Source organism: Polypterus senegalus, chromosome 6, assembly GCF_016835505.1.
Source record: "Polypterus senegalus isolate Bchr_013 chromosome 6, ASM1683550v1, whole genome shotgun sequence".
Lineage (NCBI taxonomy): Eukaryota > Metazoa > Chordata > Cladistia > Polypteriformes > Polypteridae > Polypterus > Polypterus senegalus.
In genome coordinates this window covers 3,426,679-3,443,838 of record NC_053159.1, presented here as the reverse complement: position 1 = coordinate 3,443,838, position 17,160 = coordinate 3,426,679, and the positions used below count along the sequence as shown (strand labels likewise).

Here is a 17,160-nt window from a genome sequence, read left to right as displayed (position 1 = left end):
TTACTATTTTTGAAGCTTGTAAATGTGCAGATCACTTCTTAAAATGTAAAACATGTCTTATAATGACCTGATGACTTGCTTTATCTGGCCTAATTAGGTTGTAAGAAAACCAGTGTCAGAGATTGATTCTGCTTCTAGTGAAATTTCAAACAATTGTTTTTTTTTTTTTTTTTTTTTTATTTAATCATAGTAGTATGAAAGGAAAATAGTTATGAGATGCATCAACAACTAGCATTCATACGGATTTGTTTTATAAAATCAATTGTGCATTGTTTAATATTTGTGGAATATAATAATTAGTTTTGGAAATGTTAAAGAAGATTGTTTTTGCAGTCCTGCTGTCATTAATGGGCTATCAAGTGCTGCTTAACATTTATGCAAAATGTAATAGAAATCTAGTGAATCACAGAGTTCTTCTATTGGGAAGAGTATAGTGATGTGTATATAATTGTAAGTATAGATTTTGTTTAACCTCCTTTGCATTAACCAGAGCATGACTGTGGCTCAGAGTTCTGTGTAAGTAAATAAGGTTAAGCCCGAGTCGTACTCAAGCTGACGTTGAATGCTCTGCTTTACAATGTTAAGCCCAAATAACTCTCTGGACCGTATTCTGCTGCCATCCTGTGGTTAAAATAACTTTATGCTGCAAACAATCATGACCTTTTCTATGTGTTTTGTCACTTTAATGTAACTCATCAGTAGTATTGAGTGGGGTAGATCCTTCAAGCAAAACATAATGGAGCATAAACAAGAATCTGTAAAACAACTTTTAGAACAAACTGAAACTGAACTGTTAGTTGAATCAAGCAGTGTAGCAGTAGTGACGATGCAAACTGGTCATCAGACAGACGTTCATATGGATAGTGAATCTGATGCATATGGCACTGTACAACTGAATTGTCCTGATATGCTTGTTAAGTTTTGGCCCCCTTTAGGTTCACTTTGGTGCAAGTGCTTGGCAAAAAGGCAAAATATTTGTCATCAAGTAGAAATACAAGAAAGACGTTCAATGTTCCTGTCAGGGGAAATGTGGAAGTCACTAAGCCTTGGGCTGTGGTAGCTTATAACAACACAAGGTGCATTTTGATCATATGGATCAGGCACAGACGCTCTACCATTTCATTTTCAAATGACAGAAAAAAATGTTATAGCAAAAGTGTGCAAAGAAACACACTTCTACTGTCCCAGTTGTGACATCAGGCTGTGTGTTGGTTTCAGAACGTGGCATGTAAAGGGCGTGTACTGAATCTCCATTAATACTGCTGTCTACACTAGATAGACCTTTCCTGTTGTGTTTATAGTGACAATCTGGAATTTACATGATTTTGTTACACTTAATAACATTCTATCTTGTTTTAAAAAAAATAATAATAATAATAAAAATTTAAAAATCAACCTTTTTAGGTAAAATTTTCTGGCAGTACACAACCCTAGCACTCATTATGCTGTGTTTGCATCCTAATCATTAATGTGAAAAATTATGTCCATGCATTGTCCATGTCATCGTACTAGCGCTCACTTCCTGAATACCTGCACTTAGATTACTAGATAAAACTGCCAGGCATCTTTTGGGGTTGAATCCATGAGAGCTTACTTCGGCTTTTTCATGGTTTTTCAAAAGCAACTTGATATGTCAACTTTCATAATAAAAGGGTGTTTACAGGGTCACTCTCCAGATTATGTATGTATATTGTTTTTATTGGATAAAAATGCAATTATAGTATGGTAACATGGATAAACTTGCAACAGAATACAGAAACTAATGATGCTTGCCAAGGTGTTAACACATAAGAATGTTTGCTACTTCAGTGCTGGCCCGGTTGCCACATATTGTTTTTTTTATGAGAATATGATAATAATCATAATGCTCAATAATCCAGGTAAGGAAATTCTAGAAAGCTGATTCTGTTCATCTGGACAGTGGTGGTTTTTTTTTTTTTTTTTCTTCCCCCTCTTTCCAATATGTTTCATCACTCCAAGTGACTTCCTCAGTCTCAGTTGACTGTAGGTTTCTCCAACCTTATAAACAGTACCGTGGCCTAATGACCGAACTAGCAGCATTGACTAACAGTGGGCCATGTGATCAATGATATGCAAATTGTCCATTGACCATTGGCCATGAGTACCATTCACAGAGAGTTGAGAAATGGCTGCAATCACCACATTATAAGATGGCAAAAATACCAGGAAGTTTTAGAGCACTTCATGCTTCCTGCTGCTGACGAACTTTATGGAGATACAGATTTCATTTTCCAACAGGACCTGGCACCTGCACACAGTGCCAAAGCTACCAGTACCTGGTTTAAGGACCATGGTATCCATGTTCTTGATTGGCCAGCAAACTCGCCTGACCATAACCCCATAGAAAATCTATGGAGTATTGTGAAGAGGAAGATGCAATACGTCAGAGCCAACAATTCAGAAGAGCTGAAGGCCACTATCAGAGCAACATGGGCTCTCGTAACACCTGAGCAGTGCCACAGACTGATCGACTCCGTGCCACGCTGCATTGCTGCAGTAATCCAGGCCAAAGGAGCCCCAACTAAATATTGAGTGCTGTACATGCTCATACTTTTCATGTTCATACCTTTCAGTTGGCCAACATTTCTAAAAATCCTTTTTTGCATTGGTCTTAATTGATATTCTAATTTTCCGAGATACTGGGTTTTGTCAGTTATAATCATCAAAATTAAAAGAAATAATCATTTAAAATACATCAGTCTGTGTGTAATGAATGAATCTAATATACAAGTTTCACTTTTTGAATGGAATTACTGAAATAAGTCAACTTTGTCACGATATTCTAATTTTATGACCGGCACCTGTATGTTGCGGATTGTTAGAACTGTTGTGGTACCCAAGCAGCTTGTTAGTAAACTTTAAGATTTGTCCAGCTGTTGCTAATTCCTTTTTAGTAATGGTAGTCTGGAAAATCGGTGGTGTTTTGAATGATTCTTTACTCTGACTGTAGGAACCTTTTAATGCATGTTTTGGTCAGAAAATAATTTTATGGAGATTACCCAGGAAGCAACTGCAATTTGGAGTCAAATGATGTGCTTTCTAAAGTTGTATTATGCACTCCTGCCAGGTTTTACAAATTTGGAAAAACACATACTGTTGAAAGTACAAGCAACAAAATGTTATTTCTGGATTAGCCAATATTCACTGATAATTCAATATTTTATAAGGAAATAGTGAGAAGTCAAGAAAAATGACATCTTTAATTGACTAACTAAAAAGATTACAATATGCAAGCTAAAGAAGGGACCTGAGTTCCCTCAAACCTTTACATATTGTAATTTTTTTAGTTAGCCAATAAAGGGTGTAATTTCACTTGACTTCTCACTACATTCATAATGATTAACACGGTACAACACCCTAGTACTCCTTATGAGGGAATGAAATAAAAGGTCAAAGTTGTGTCAGAATACCACCATTTTAAATAATATAGTATAAATCACAATGATGGTTACCCAGTTGAAATTTCACTCCTATAGAATTTCCCAATGTGAAGCTTGTAATCCCTTTCTTCTCCTATAGCCAGCTGTGAAGTGCTAACTGACTAAGATCTTGAAAGTCACACTACTCTTGTATTAGTCCACCACTGATTCTTAAAGGGTCTTCAGCATTGTTAATAAGCCTTATGGCAGCATCATGATCAGAGAAATTATGACAGTATCTTAAAGTTGACACTTGGAAACTGAATGCAGTCGCTCAGCTGTTAATATACAGTACAAGTCACTAACAAGACCGTCTAGCTGATGAAAATCACTTAAGTTCTGTGTTTGCTTTAATGCTCACTTTCCCAAATGTTTTATATTTGGTTTGATTTTAATGCACATTTGGCGGTTTATTCTGCATCTCTTGAGGTTTTGGTGCTTGAATGGTGCATTCTTGTTATGAACAACATGTGTATACATATTTTGAAATTCTTTATGTATTTTTCCTATCGTCTTGTCCTCATAATGTAAAATGAATAGATATGTCTAATAATCAAATATGTTAATCGATTTCTAAAATGTGACGGCCCCATTTGCTTAGTGTCTCCAAGTGCATAGTCTCCAAAAGTTGGCAAGTGTGAATAGGCTTTAATGGTCAGGATTATTTCATTTTTCACACTTCTAGGTATGACCTGAGATATACCCAGAAATAATAAGATGATACCTGTTCCTTTATTATTCTAGCTTTATTTGACCAGATATTAAGTGTTTTTCTTGAAACAAGGTATGTATTTTGCTTTTAAGTCATCTTACCTTGCTTGCCTTGTAATAATAATGCTAATCAAGCAATCGGATTGATGGTTATTCTGATGATCTCACGATTCTTTTAGATTTTTTTCTCTTTGCTGCTATGCTTCATCAGTTCATTTTTTGTGGTTTTCAGCTTTCAATCCAATCAGTTAATTTTAGATGGCTTTTATCTCTTTGGTGGTGGGAGCAGTGCTCAGAGATAGCAATGTCTTGGAAGAAAAGTGGCCATTTGCATTGGTGGCGGTACAGTAAGAATAAATAAAGAAGCTCTTCTCCCTTGAATTAATGCATATGAATGTGCACGTGGCCTTTGGTGACGCTCTATGGGAATTTCTTGTTAACCCTTTCCAGTTGTGGAATTTCAGGATTGAAGGCTGGTAAACAATTTGAGAAATGTAGTATTCTGATAAAATTCAATTAATCTGGCGACTTCAGTCACTTAATTATAAGAGACTTTGCATTTTTCTCTGGTTGAGTGAACACACAAAGAGGAAAGTCTGCTCACAAGACTCCAGAAAAATTGAATGGCATCTTACTTCCTTCCACAACTGTAGCTTAAGTTTAAATGTATACATTTTTGTTTTAGTTCTCTGTAGGCAAAGTTTCAAGCTGGAAAGGGTTATTGAATACTTTTTTAATGAACATCAAATCAGATTATGCTTCCAAGTGATTTGCTTGGTTTTGATCGCTTTGCTCTGCTTAAAGAGGACAACTAATGGAGGCCAAGTTGAGTTTTGCATGCTGTCAGCTGGTTGCTGTCCTACACTTCCTTCGCTCCCTTCATTATATTATGGCCTAACATTGGTGACATCTTAGAAATTCTGGAAATTTGCCTTAACAATATATTGCTAGCAGAGTGTGTGTAATACTGTGGTTTTTTTTGTTTGTTTTTTTTTTTTTTTATATTATTAAATTACTTTTTATGCATTGTTTGTTTTTCCCCTTCCTGTCTTTTGCTTTTATCATTTTCTGTATTTTTCCATATTTCCAATCTGTACACCTAAACTTTTTTTTAAGCTTGCATGCAGCTTTTTTTTTTTTATATAGAATTGTGTGTTTGAATTAAAATGCTGCTATTACTCTTAAGAGGTAGTGGAGGGGCTAGACGAAGTTAATTTGTTTTAATAGTAACATATACGTACTGCATACTTTACACTAGATCTTGGAAGGCTAAAACTCCATGCACATTGTAAGGACAGTAATTCCAAGTATTCCAAAATTGGACAAGAAATAAATGGAAAGAATACATAGCTTTGATTTTGGAACATCTCTTTTGTAAAATACAAGAATATAAAATGCATTAAAAAAAGTTGTGAACTAAATATATTGAGTGTGGCAGAGATCAACTGTGTGGGTATTGGCTGCCATCATTTTTATGATAAATTGGTTTATTGAATATAATGCTGCCAGATTAAACTGGACCATACAGAACTTACAGGCGAAGTGGTGGCACCAGGTTAGAACTGTCATGATCATGCCCGTCGTTCTGATATTTTTTATTATTTCATAAATTCTCCTTGATCTCTTAAAATGATCCACGCCCAGTTTTGTGGTTTTCAGAGGTGAAGAAATCTTGTGATCACATCTGTTTTGGTGTTTCACATTTTAACAAGTTTTAAAATAATAATAATAATAATAAGTATCACACCCGGGTACACCTTTAGATCCTAAAAAGTTGGTCACCGCTCTTCTACGGTACAAACAGACAGCGGAGCAGCCATGTTTACTCCTAGGAAACAACAAGAGAAACTGATTGATCACGGCCAGAACTTTAGCACTGTAACCTCAGACAAACCACATTTCTATATGTGAGTGGCAAAAGCCAAACAAAATGATCACAGAAGTGTAGATGATAATTGATTTAACTCTCATATGTTTTTAAAAAAAACTGGGGTGTTTTTCCTTATGTGCACTTTGGCCTCCTTAACGGATTAGAAAAGATGGTGGCTAAAAAAAAATCCTTTACAGGTAGAGATTACAAATTCCAGCAATCAACAATGACATTTTAGGCATGTTTTTGGCTAATTCTTTTTCAAAAAAAAAACATGTGCCCCCCCCATGCCCACTGTCCACATCATGTCTGGAATAAGATTGTGTTGCATTGTCGATTTCCCCTTTCTGTACACATTAAACACTCTTAAACACTAAGATTGGGGTTTGATCGTCTTGTCAGATTTATTGCCTCAGCGCTCGGCACTGACAAAATTCCCTACAATTGGGATTGGTGTGGTTAATGCCAGTAGGTGAAGGGTATCTCCTGCCATTTTTCAAGGCCTGATAGTAAAATCTGGTCATTCAATACTGGTACAATGCAGTCCATATTAAATATTTTGTATATTTGAAAAGTTTTGCACAATGAAACTATCAAAATTAAAGGCAGTGATAGAGTAGAAATTAAAGTGGACGGATAGATATATATATATAATAGATATTTGTGTGTGTGTGTGTAGAGAGAGAGAGAGAGAGATATCCTGTATATACTATGTTACCACAGTATTGCTAATGAAATTTTATACCAAGACCACCAACATCTGCATCCCATGCCGCAAGGATTATCTTTGTGGCCCAACAGTCTATGCAGAGTTATGGTGTCAGTGTGCCTAGTAACAGCCTCCTATGATGGCAGCGCTTTGCCACTAACTCTTAAGAGTCGAGGAGCGTCGACACGATGAGAACAGAGGTTCGGCAGTAAAAATGTTTGCAAACAAACATGAAGCAAGCTATTATATCATTTCCTCTACTTCTAGGAGCTGTAGTGAGCTGGATGGCCTTGAGCTGTGCTCTGTATGTCTGCTCCCAGACTCCCCTGAGACTCTGCTTTTATCAATCATTTACGCTCTGCTGGCCAAGTAGGTTTATTCACATGCGAGGTTGTAATTGCTCAGTGAATCGTGTTTTAACAAATGCATTCAGAGTAATAATGGCTTTTAGTTTGCATTCACACGTGTTAAAATACCCTGCTGCTTCCACCCTATATTTTACATCCAGGCTGTGTTCTCTCTTTACGAAGTCCTAGAGATTACAAGAAGAAGAAAAAAGCAGATAATATGGTTACGTAATTCAATTAAAAGTGATACATCAATTTCTGTTATCCCAGTTTTTATCTTAAGGTAATAGCAGCAAAATGTCTAATCTTTTATTTTCTCATATTGTGTGTGTAGATGTTACCTTTTCCCTTGCTGATGAATGAAGTGCATGTATTTCCTTCTCAGTAATTTCATCTTTTCCTTGTATATTTCGTCTTTTTTTTCCCCTCAACATCTCCCATTACACTAGTATTGGCACACACAAATGGTTTGACAGTGCTCAAAGTCCCTCTGCTAATACACTTTGGAGTTTGGTAAATACTACAGTCTTGCTGCTGACAGCTCAAGTGTCCTGAATTATTTACTTTTATTATGCCGTACACGCTGTGGCTATGTAGTAATTAATGAAGATGAATGTCCTTTTAACAGTGACTGACACCTCTTAATGAAGCGTCATGATGATATTGAATATTGTTATTTTCAATATTGCAAACAATACAAAAAACACCCATACTAACAAGTATTGATCTAATATATAGACTAGATGTGTAATCCCATGCTGTAAAAAGCCCGGGGTCATAGAAACTATTGAAATTGTCAGAAGAAAATTGAAATGTAGAGATGTCAGGTGATTGAAAGGAACTACTATGGGCATCTCTCTCCTAAGATGTTTCGTTTTGCAGACGTGCTCACATTGCTTGCACATTACCGGCTAAACAATTGTCTCTTTCTTCCATGGCATCGTCTTGCCGACATGCTCGCCTCGCTTGTGTATTAGCGAGTGAGTGAATATCATTTCTTTCTCTCTACAAGAAATGTCCGACATAACTACACAGGACTTTTTCAAATCTCTTTGCATAAGCTCTTGTCGTCTCACGGGACGTGAAAGTGTCTCTGAGACATCTCGTCTCCTTCCAAGATTTTTTTTTTTTTTTTATATAATAGAGAGACTTTATTAAGAACATAAGAACTGAGAGCCGAGAAATGCAAAATAGGAAAATTACAAGGGAACTCAAGTTGTCCACAGTTTCAGTGCAGCTTCCCTTTGTCTCTCCACTTTCTTGTGTCTCTTGCTGACTGGCCTGCTTCCTCACTCTCTCTGCCTTCTTCATTTATGCACCTTGTTCATTTACTCCTGTTAATGAGACACAATTCACACCTTCTCTCAACCCGTGATGCAGGCTTCCCTGTTGGATGTTCATTGGTTGTGGATTGTTGCCTCCTAATCCTGCCTTAAAGCAGAAAACTGTGATTGACTGTTACCCATGGAAGAGTGCAGGAAATGCATCCTGTCCAGTGTGCCATACAACAAAAGAGAGAGTGAGATTTTTAAGTGGAATGGAAAGACTGAACTTGAAGCAATTTGGTGAAACTGCAGCTGTCAGGGACAACCTGCGATGAAGCCCATCAGATGCCTTCATAAAAAAGAAATGGCAATAAAGAGGGACACTGATGGGTGTTTCCAACCCCACATTCCAAAAGTACCTTTCTTTCAGTGGAGCACGTGAAGGTGTTACTTCATTAGCCATTTACTGGCTTAGTGGCTGCCTTTTAAGCTGAGTTACAGTTGTTTATGTGTGCACATATACTGTCTATGTACTCTGTTACCTTATGTGGATAGTGAGTGCAACATTTTATTGTGCCTTTTGTTTAAATATAGAAACAAGTTTATTAAAGCCAAAATATTTCAAGCTTCATTTTTTTTTGTGCTTACAAATGCAAGAAATAACAAAAACCTGATACTTCTGTGCACATTGACTTTATTTATATACAGAGTGTGTACAAAGTAAATATCTAAATAATATATCTGGCAGAGTGGCTAGCATTGCTGGTCAGTAACTTGGGGTCATATTCTGCTCAGATCATCATTTATGTGGAGTTTCCATATTCCCAGTGAATTCGTCAGGGACAGCTGAAATGAACACTGCTAGTTTCACTGGTCATGTTGGTTTGGGTTTTCCTCCAATGCACTACAAGTTGAGTTAACTTGTGACCCTAAATTCCTGCGTGCGTCTGAGTCCTGTCCAGACTTGGTTCCTGCCTTGTGACACGTACTACTGTCATAGACTCAGACCCCCTCACATCCCTGAATTGGAGTAAGTAGGTTTAGGATTGTAAAATATACACATTCTATATATAAATAATGACATATTTAGTTTAATATACATTTAATTTCTGAAACAAGGTAAAATAGCAAAAAAACATAATCATTTGAAACTTGCTGCAGTAGGTTCATTACTGTGTATTTATTTTTTATCCAGTTCACTTGATTAAAAACATTTTTAAAAGTTTTTTGTTGCTTTATTTCTAAACAGCATGTTGCTGCTTTATCTTTTTTTTTTTTTTTTCATTTCTTGAGTAGGATGGTCTGTCTTTTCTAAATTCTGCACTGACCACACTCTTTCAAGAGTGACTGGTTTGATTATTCTGGTTGTGTTTTGTTTGTGCATTCATGATGGGAACTGTGGTTCAATAGTAGCAGTTTGTTTGTATTGGGTATTAGTTGTAGTGGCGTTTATTAGGCATGTACTCCCAATCACCTTGTGCCCTTAGAAAAGGGGATGAGACTTGTGTCTGAATGGAGGGCAAAAAAAAGTAGCGTCAGGATTTGTGTTCTTTTAGAAAAATATTCCTGGTCTTAATACTGAGCACTTGAATTTTGAGGATAGTTTGTAGAAGTTTCAGACAGTGTTTGCTAGTCACCTCAGACATCCAGCCGAGAAGATGATCGGCTGTCACTACTCATGGCGCAGTTTCAGTCCTACTCCTCACAGATGCTGTATTTCAGATAACTTGTCATGTAGGTTTATTGTGGATCTTCTCGTAATATCTTCAAAATTCAAATGCTCAGTATGGCTAGTAGACGTTAAACTATTTATCAGCCTCCCATTATCACAAACATTTTTCCCCCCAGCAATATCACTTATTTTGCTCCATGTATTCTTTATGATGTGCCATAAATTTATTTTATTTATTGATTGGGTCTTCCCTGATGAGATGGTGTATCCTGGTCTTAACTTATTGGTTGATTGTGGTTAGAGAAGTGTAAAGTCTGGGAATACAGTACAGGAGTACGGGGAAGTTTTTTCTTAGAAGTCTGGTTAAATTGGATATTTTTTGGGATGAAGTATGAAGATGGACTTTCTCCATTTCCTTAGCGTTTTTACTTTTCTCACTAGCATTAGTTTATGGGGAGACATACGTGAGACATACATACTAGGAGTTTGATGGAAATTTATTTGTCGCCAGGGTGAAATTTGGCTTTTTTACAGAAGCTTTTTTAAAAAAAATACATAAGTAAATAAATACACATGCACACTTTGGTCTAAACACACACTAGAATGACTATAAAGCAAGAAAATTAAAAAGAGAACTGTAAGGTTTTATGCAGACGTGTGGCCGTTTGGTGTCTCAATTAAATAAGGTTGTTTTAAGGGTTTTTTTTTTTCTCTTTTTGAATGAGACCTATTTTTCTACATAATCGGGGTCCTCAACACTTTTTTCCCCACTGTATCTTACACTTTGACTGTTTATTTATTTTTTGTTAATTTTAGAACTGTACATCCAACCGACTTATTAATGACACACGTTTTTCCAATGTGAATTACATTTTTTTTTTTTACTGAAGGTTGGAGTGTGTGCCTGCTCACTGGTAACTTCTATAAACCACAAATGAGGTGTGGACTGAAATCAAGCTCTAATAATTTTTTGGCATCAGTGGCTGTGATGAAGAGATTGCCATGTGGCAGGCCTGTTAATAGAGCTGGTTGTCTGTAATGTCTTTGTTTAAGCTTATTTATTGTAGATAACACACAAAGCACAGGTATTGCAGCTAATGTTTCTTAATTCTCTTACTATGGAAAAAAAAAATTGCTGTCCTATGGTGGCATCACATGTGGCACAGACACGTACCTTGTATGTGGGGCACAATCTTGCTATACTTCTGTGGGCTCTCTCCCACAGTCCATATACAAACTGGCATGTTATGTGCTAGCTCTGCGGGTGCCTGTGCCCTACAGTATCTGGGATCGAGGAGTTCCTGTTTTGTTCTCCTGCTTGTAAAAATAGTATTCATGTTTCTAGTGACAATGCACTTGGGATAAATTGATTCTTGAAATGGATAACTAGGATACGGGAAAAAGGCAATGCAAAAATAGTGAGCTTGGTGTGTCCCAATAATGAAATACTTACTCAGCTTTATTGCATAACTCATATACACAATTCTTGTTCCCACAGTGCAGTTATAAGCTTTCTTAATTTGACAAAACAAGCCAGAACCTGCAGCATAATGAAACTTGGATTTTGTAAGCTCACATGCTTTCAGCAGTATGAACTGGCATTTACCAGTAATTTGCAATTTTTAATCCTGCTTTTGGACTTTCATCCAGGCCAGTCATTGGCGAACTTCTTCGTGTGACAGGTTTGACTGTTAGCATTTGTTTATTTGTTTGTTTTCATAAAGTAAACCGCAAAACCATTTCTTTGCATTTCAGTGGAGATTTGTAAGCCATTTCATCTTAAGAGGTAGAAGTCCTTAATAATTCCATCACTTCAAAAATGATGTCTTTTGACATGGACCCAGTTAACTACTGGGCTTGGAGTAAAGCAAGTTTTATACCAAAGTTTGTTTGTTTTTTCATTAACTTGTTATTCTGTAAATTTATGTGAGGGTAAGTCCACCAAAATTGAAAGGTTTCATTTTTTATTCTTTCTAATTTTTTTTTTTTTTGGGTTATGCTTCTAAGGAGCTTTGATTTCACACTTCTGTGCACATGCAGACCTGTGACTTGTCATTCTGTTCCGTCAAAATTTTGAACCCTCACCAGCCACATACACATCGTGTGCAAACTCATCTCATTTGCAGTAACTGAAGTGCTGCTTCCACAGCAAAAAGAATCATCTTCTTTATCTTGGCTACAGTTAAGTCAGTGGTGTCTGCTGGCTGTGCGAGGCCTAAGGTTGTATTCCAGATGAAAAATGTACTCTGGAAGACACCCGAGAAAATAATCTAGGCTGGAATATTCTGCTAGTGTGACACAGTCGTAATGTGACATTGTCAGGCTGCTGTATCTTTACAGTGTATAGGGTTGTCAGTGCAGAGTGGGCACCACATTGGGCAGACCTGTGGGACCATCTGCATGTGTTTTTAATACCTCAATATAGCGGCAACACCTTTAATATACCAAGAAATTAAACGGTTTACGAGACGAAGACTCGGAGCTCGGTTGGTGGTCGTGTTTGTGAATCTTTTAACTCCCATCGTGATGGAATAAGGAAATGTGTACCATAACGGCAGGACACGTATTAAAATGAATTGAATTCCATTGTCATTGTACACAGTACAATGAGATTCAATGTGCATCTCCTCCATAAATCTTTCTGTGAAATGACATAAATAGCACAATAAAACAAAATTAAAAAGATATTTGTGCAATGGTGGCTCTGAGGTTAAGGATTTAAGCTGATATCCAGAAGATTGCCAGTTCAAATCCTGTTACTGCCAAAAGGGATCTTACTCCGTTGGGTCCTTGTGCAAGGCCCTTTACACACAATTTTTCCAGGGGTGCTCTACAATGACGTAGCTGCGCTTGGACATCAAGAGGCATACAAAAAATAACAAATTTCTAATGCAAGAAATTTTAAGGGGAATAAATAAAATATACAATGTGAAAGCATAAGTACAATGTTCATATACATATAATGCAAACTGCTCTACCAGGAGCACTTAATGGACTGATTGAGTGCGTTTATAGCTCTTGAGATGTAACTGTCTCTGAGCCTTGAGGTCCATGCATGAAAGGCTCTGTAGTGTTTGCCGGATGGGAGACGTTCAGATAGACTGTGGCATGGGTGAGTGGAATCCATGCAGATGCTGGTGGCTTTCCTGAGGCAGTGTGTGCTATGGATGTCCTCAAGCACTGGAAGCTGTACCCCAACTATCCTCTGTGCTGTCAGCATAACCCGCTGTAGAGCTTTCTGATCAGCAGCTGAGGTCCCACACACCAATACAATGGGTTAAAATACTCTCTGTGGTGCAGCCTGTAGTGGGTCAGTGGCACCTGTCAGGGGAGGCCAGCTTTTTTCCACATTCTTAAGACAATTGGCCATTGCTGTGGCTTTAGCAGTGCCGTGGTGTTAGCTGTCCATTAAAGGTCCCTGGTGATGTGTATCCCCCAGGAACCTAAAGCTTGATACCCAATCTACCCTGTCACCATTGATGAAAAATGGAGCATGATCCTCATCGTGTGATCTTCTGTGTTGAAGGATAGGTTGTTCACTAAGCACCATTCTTAACCTGATTCTTAATTTTTGGAAATTAGCCCTGTTGGGTCATCTGCAAATTTTATGATGGTATTGGTGGTATATGTCGGTACACAATTGTGAGTGAAGAGTTTCTACTTAAGTTACACTATGATGAAGGAAATTCGGCTGTAAAACATCTTATTTTCAGAAACACACAAAGAGCTGACAAAGACATGCTGTTATTTGCATTGATGCAGCAGCTTCAGCTCTGAAACAGGCTTGCTGGTAGAGCAGTGTTACATTCTTATCTTATGGGATTGATGGTAGGACCGGAGTGATGTGGCATCTCTCTGTGTTCTGAAGGATAAGAGTTGAACAGAATCGGCAAACTTTTAATAGAGTGATGGCCCGTTTTATACTTTGTGCGTCTGAGTAGCGTTTAAGGGTCCATGTGGCGCAAATTTCCTCAGCAATGGTGTCCTGTCATCCGTGTGAGCATGTTTGTCTGCCTATGACCATGTGCCCTCAGATTTTTTTGTGACTGGCCATGTGCTAGACAACAGCAACATGGACACATTTGAAGAGAAGGACATGTGTGGAATGATTCTACTTCAGCACCGTGCCACACACACACATGCTATTTTGTACCATGAACAGAACAGGGTGTGCTGTCTACAAAATGTCCACAGCTGTCTGCGTCCAGTCAGTTTTGGAGTGTAAACATTCCTCGACACTTCCTCTGCCACTTTGTGAGTTTGCTTATGTTGTTGCAGTTGAATTCTTAAACATTAAAGTTGTTTGTTTTACAGCTGGGAAAATCTTGGTGGTTTTAGATGTCTTTCTTGTAAGCCCCGTCATTACAAAATGCTGGGTGATTTGTTCAGGCACAGACCCGTTCAGATTTACCTGTTTGGAGTGTGTGGCAACACACTGAACCAATGCATGCTCTCAAACCTAGGTGTGTGCTGTCACTTGCTGCAATATTGTGTAATTATCAAGGGTTTCAGAGTAAATAGAATTGTAAAATTACATTTTGAAGGCTTTATATTTTACCAGGGTAGATGATTCATCCAGGACTTACAGCAGATTGTTTCATAAGACACATTAATGCCTCAAAAGGTTCTGGTTAACCTTTTATGTCTGGTGTGGTGTGTAGGTCTGCCTTCTACAGGGTGATTCTAATGGGTGAGTTATGATGTTACTCACATAATAATAATGAAGTGATAGAAACAAAATAAATGCAGTGCATACCTTGATATATGTGTAAACGATCTAATCACAGTCAGTATTGATCTGTGTTTGCAAGAAGGCGCTCCATATTGGCAGAGGTATCTGCAAGAATTAAAGCGGTGATGGCAGCAATTTCCTATTTCATGTTTCACTGTAATTGCTCCAGCGTATGAGGCTTGTTCTTGTACACTCTTTTTCCTTTTAGTGCTTCTCAAAGGAAGAAATCCGATTGAGACAGGTGTAGGGAACGAAACAAGGTGGTCATAGTCCCTTTTGAAATGACGCGATTGCCAAAAAAACAATATAGTTTGTTCCTTGCTACGAGCTGACTTGTGACAGGTTTCCCCATCCTGCTGGAAGTAACTTGCACTTAAGTCAAAAAGAGTGCCATGCCTCCCTCGTTCGTACATTTATCCAGGAATACTATGATCTTTTTCATTTGGATTGCTACTTTATTAATACAGAAATACATCATAACTCGGGGTCTGCCCATTAGAATCACCCTGTATCACAGTATGTGTGTTTTTAACAAAAAATAATAATTGCACATACTTTAATCTGGTACTGTATGATGCTTCATATCCACATATCAAAGATGCTTTTTAACATTCTAATTTCCCTTGAGATTGCTTATCACCATTTTTGGCTAATGTTTCGCCCCTAATATTGCTTATTATAATGGTTTACAATGGTACATTTAATACTTTTAACACAGCAGTTGTTTGTGTGTGGGGAAAGTGAACACACAGATTACGTTCAAGAAGTGCAGTGAGTGTCCATTTATATCTGTGTGTGTAAATATTGTTATATTGTAATAATGTTTTCCAATATCTTTGAGGCATACATACGGTACGGAAAGTATTCAGACCTCCTTCAATTTTTCACTCTTTGTTATATTGCAGCCATTTGCTAAAATCATTTACATTAATTTTTCCCCTCATTAATGTACACACAGCACCCCATATTGACAGACAAAAAAATAATTTTTGAAATTGTTGCAGATTTATTAAAAAAGAAAAACTGAAATATCACCTGGTCCTAAGTATTCAGACCCTTTGCTCAGTATTTAGTAGAAGCACTGTATTGGACAAGTGATGAGCAGTGCCTGGTTGTCTCCACACATACCGCTTAGAATTAAGGCCAAAAAGTTCTCTCTTGGTTTCATCAGACCAGAGAATCTTATTTCTCAGCATCTGAGTCCTTCAGGTGTCTTTTAGCAAACTCCAAGTTAGAATTTTTTGGCCTTTATTCTAAGGGGTATGTGTGGAGACAACCAAGCACTGCTCATCACTTGTCCAATACAGTCCCCACAGTGAAGCATGGCGGTGGCAGCATCATGCTGTGGGGGTGTTTTTCAGCTGCAGGGACAGGATGACTGGTTGCAATCGAGGGAAAGATGAATGCGGCCAAGTACAGGGATATCCTGGACAAAAACCTTCTCCAGAGTGCTAAGGACCTCAGACTGGGCCGAAGGTTTACCTTCCAACAAGACAATGACCCTAAGCACACAGCTAAAATTGCGAAGGAGTGGCTTCACAACAAGTCTGTGACTGTTCTTGAATGGCCCAGCCAGAGCCCTGACTTAAACCCAATTGAGCATCTCTGGAGAGACCTAAAAATGGCTGTCCACCAACGTTTACCATCCAACCTGACAGAACTGGAGAGGATCTGCAAGGAGGAATGGCAGAGGATCCCCAAATCCAGGTGTGAAAAACTTGTTGCATCTTTCCCAAGAAGACTCCTGGCTGTATGAGCTCAAAAGGGGGCTTCTACTAAATACTGAGAGTTCAAAGGGTCTGAATATGTCTGTCAATATGGGGTGCTGTGTGTACATTAATGAGGGAAAAAAATAATTTAAATGATTTTAGCAAATGGCTGCAATATAATAGAGTGAAAAATAGAAGGGGGCCTGAATACTTTCCGTACCCACTGTATATATAAATTCAAATGTATAATTTGAATTTACTTAGCATATAATGTCTCCTGTTGGGTTGTGCATGGAAAATCCAGCATAAACATTTCTAATCCCAACCTATTTTGACTCTGTGTACATCTCCATAAAGGATATTTTAAATTCACTGCTGGGGAGGGGGTTTAGGGGGGGGTGGCTGAGGTCCCGCTGCTGCTGCTGCACTGAGTCCCCAGTTTTGACTCTGTAGGTCCCAGAGGCTTCATTCGCCACTGCTGTTCAGAAACATTAATAAAAATAATCGCCACATTAGTGTACTTGGAAATAAACTCTGAATGAGCTCTAAATCCCCACTTGTCAGAGATTTTAATTCTTATTTAGTCAGCAGTTTAAGTTAAGCATTTCTATGCAAATGAAGTAGTTGCTAAGGAACCACTGCACAATTGTCAGACAGATTTAAAGACTATAAATGCACTATAGATTGTTAAGATAATTTTCACTG

At 37.8% G+C, this 17,160-nt stretch overlaps 1 protein-coding gene across 2 annotated transcripts in view; it reads left to right on the top strand.

The window, feature by feature from the left end:
* epb41l5 (erythrocyte membrane protein band 4.1 like 5) overlaps positions 1 to 17,160 on the top strand; it is a 114,291-nt gene that overhangs the window by 69,362 nt on the left and 27,769 nt on the right. The gene's annotated exons all lie outside the window — the stretch shown is intronic.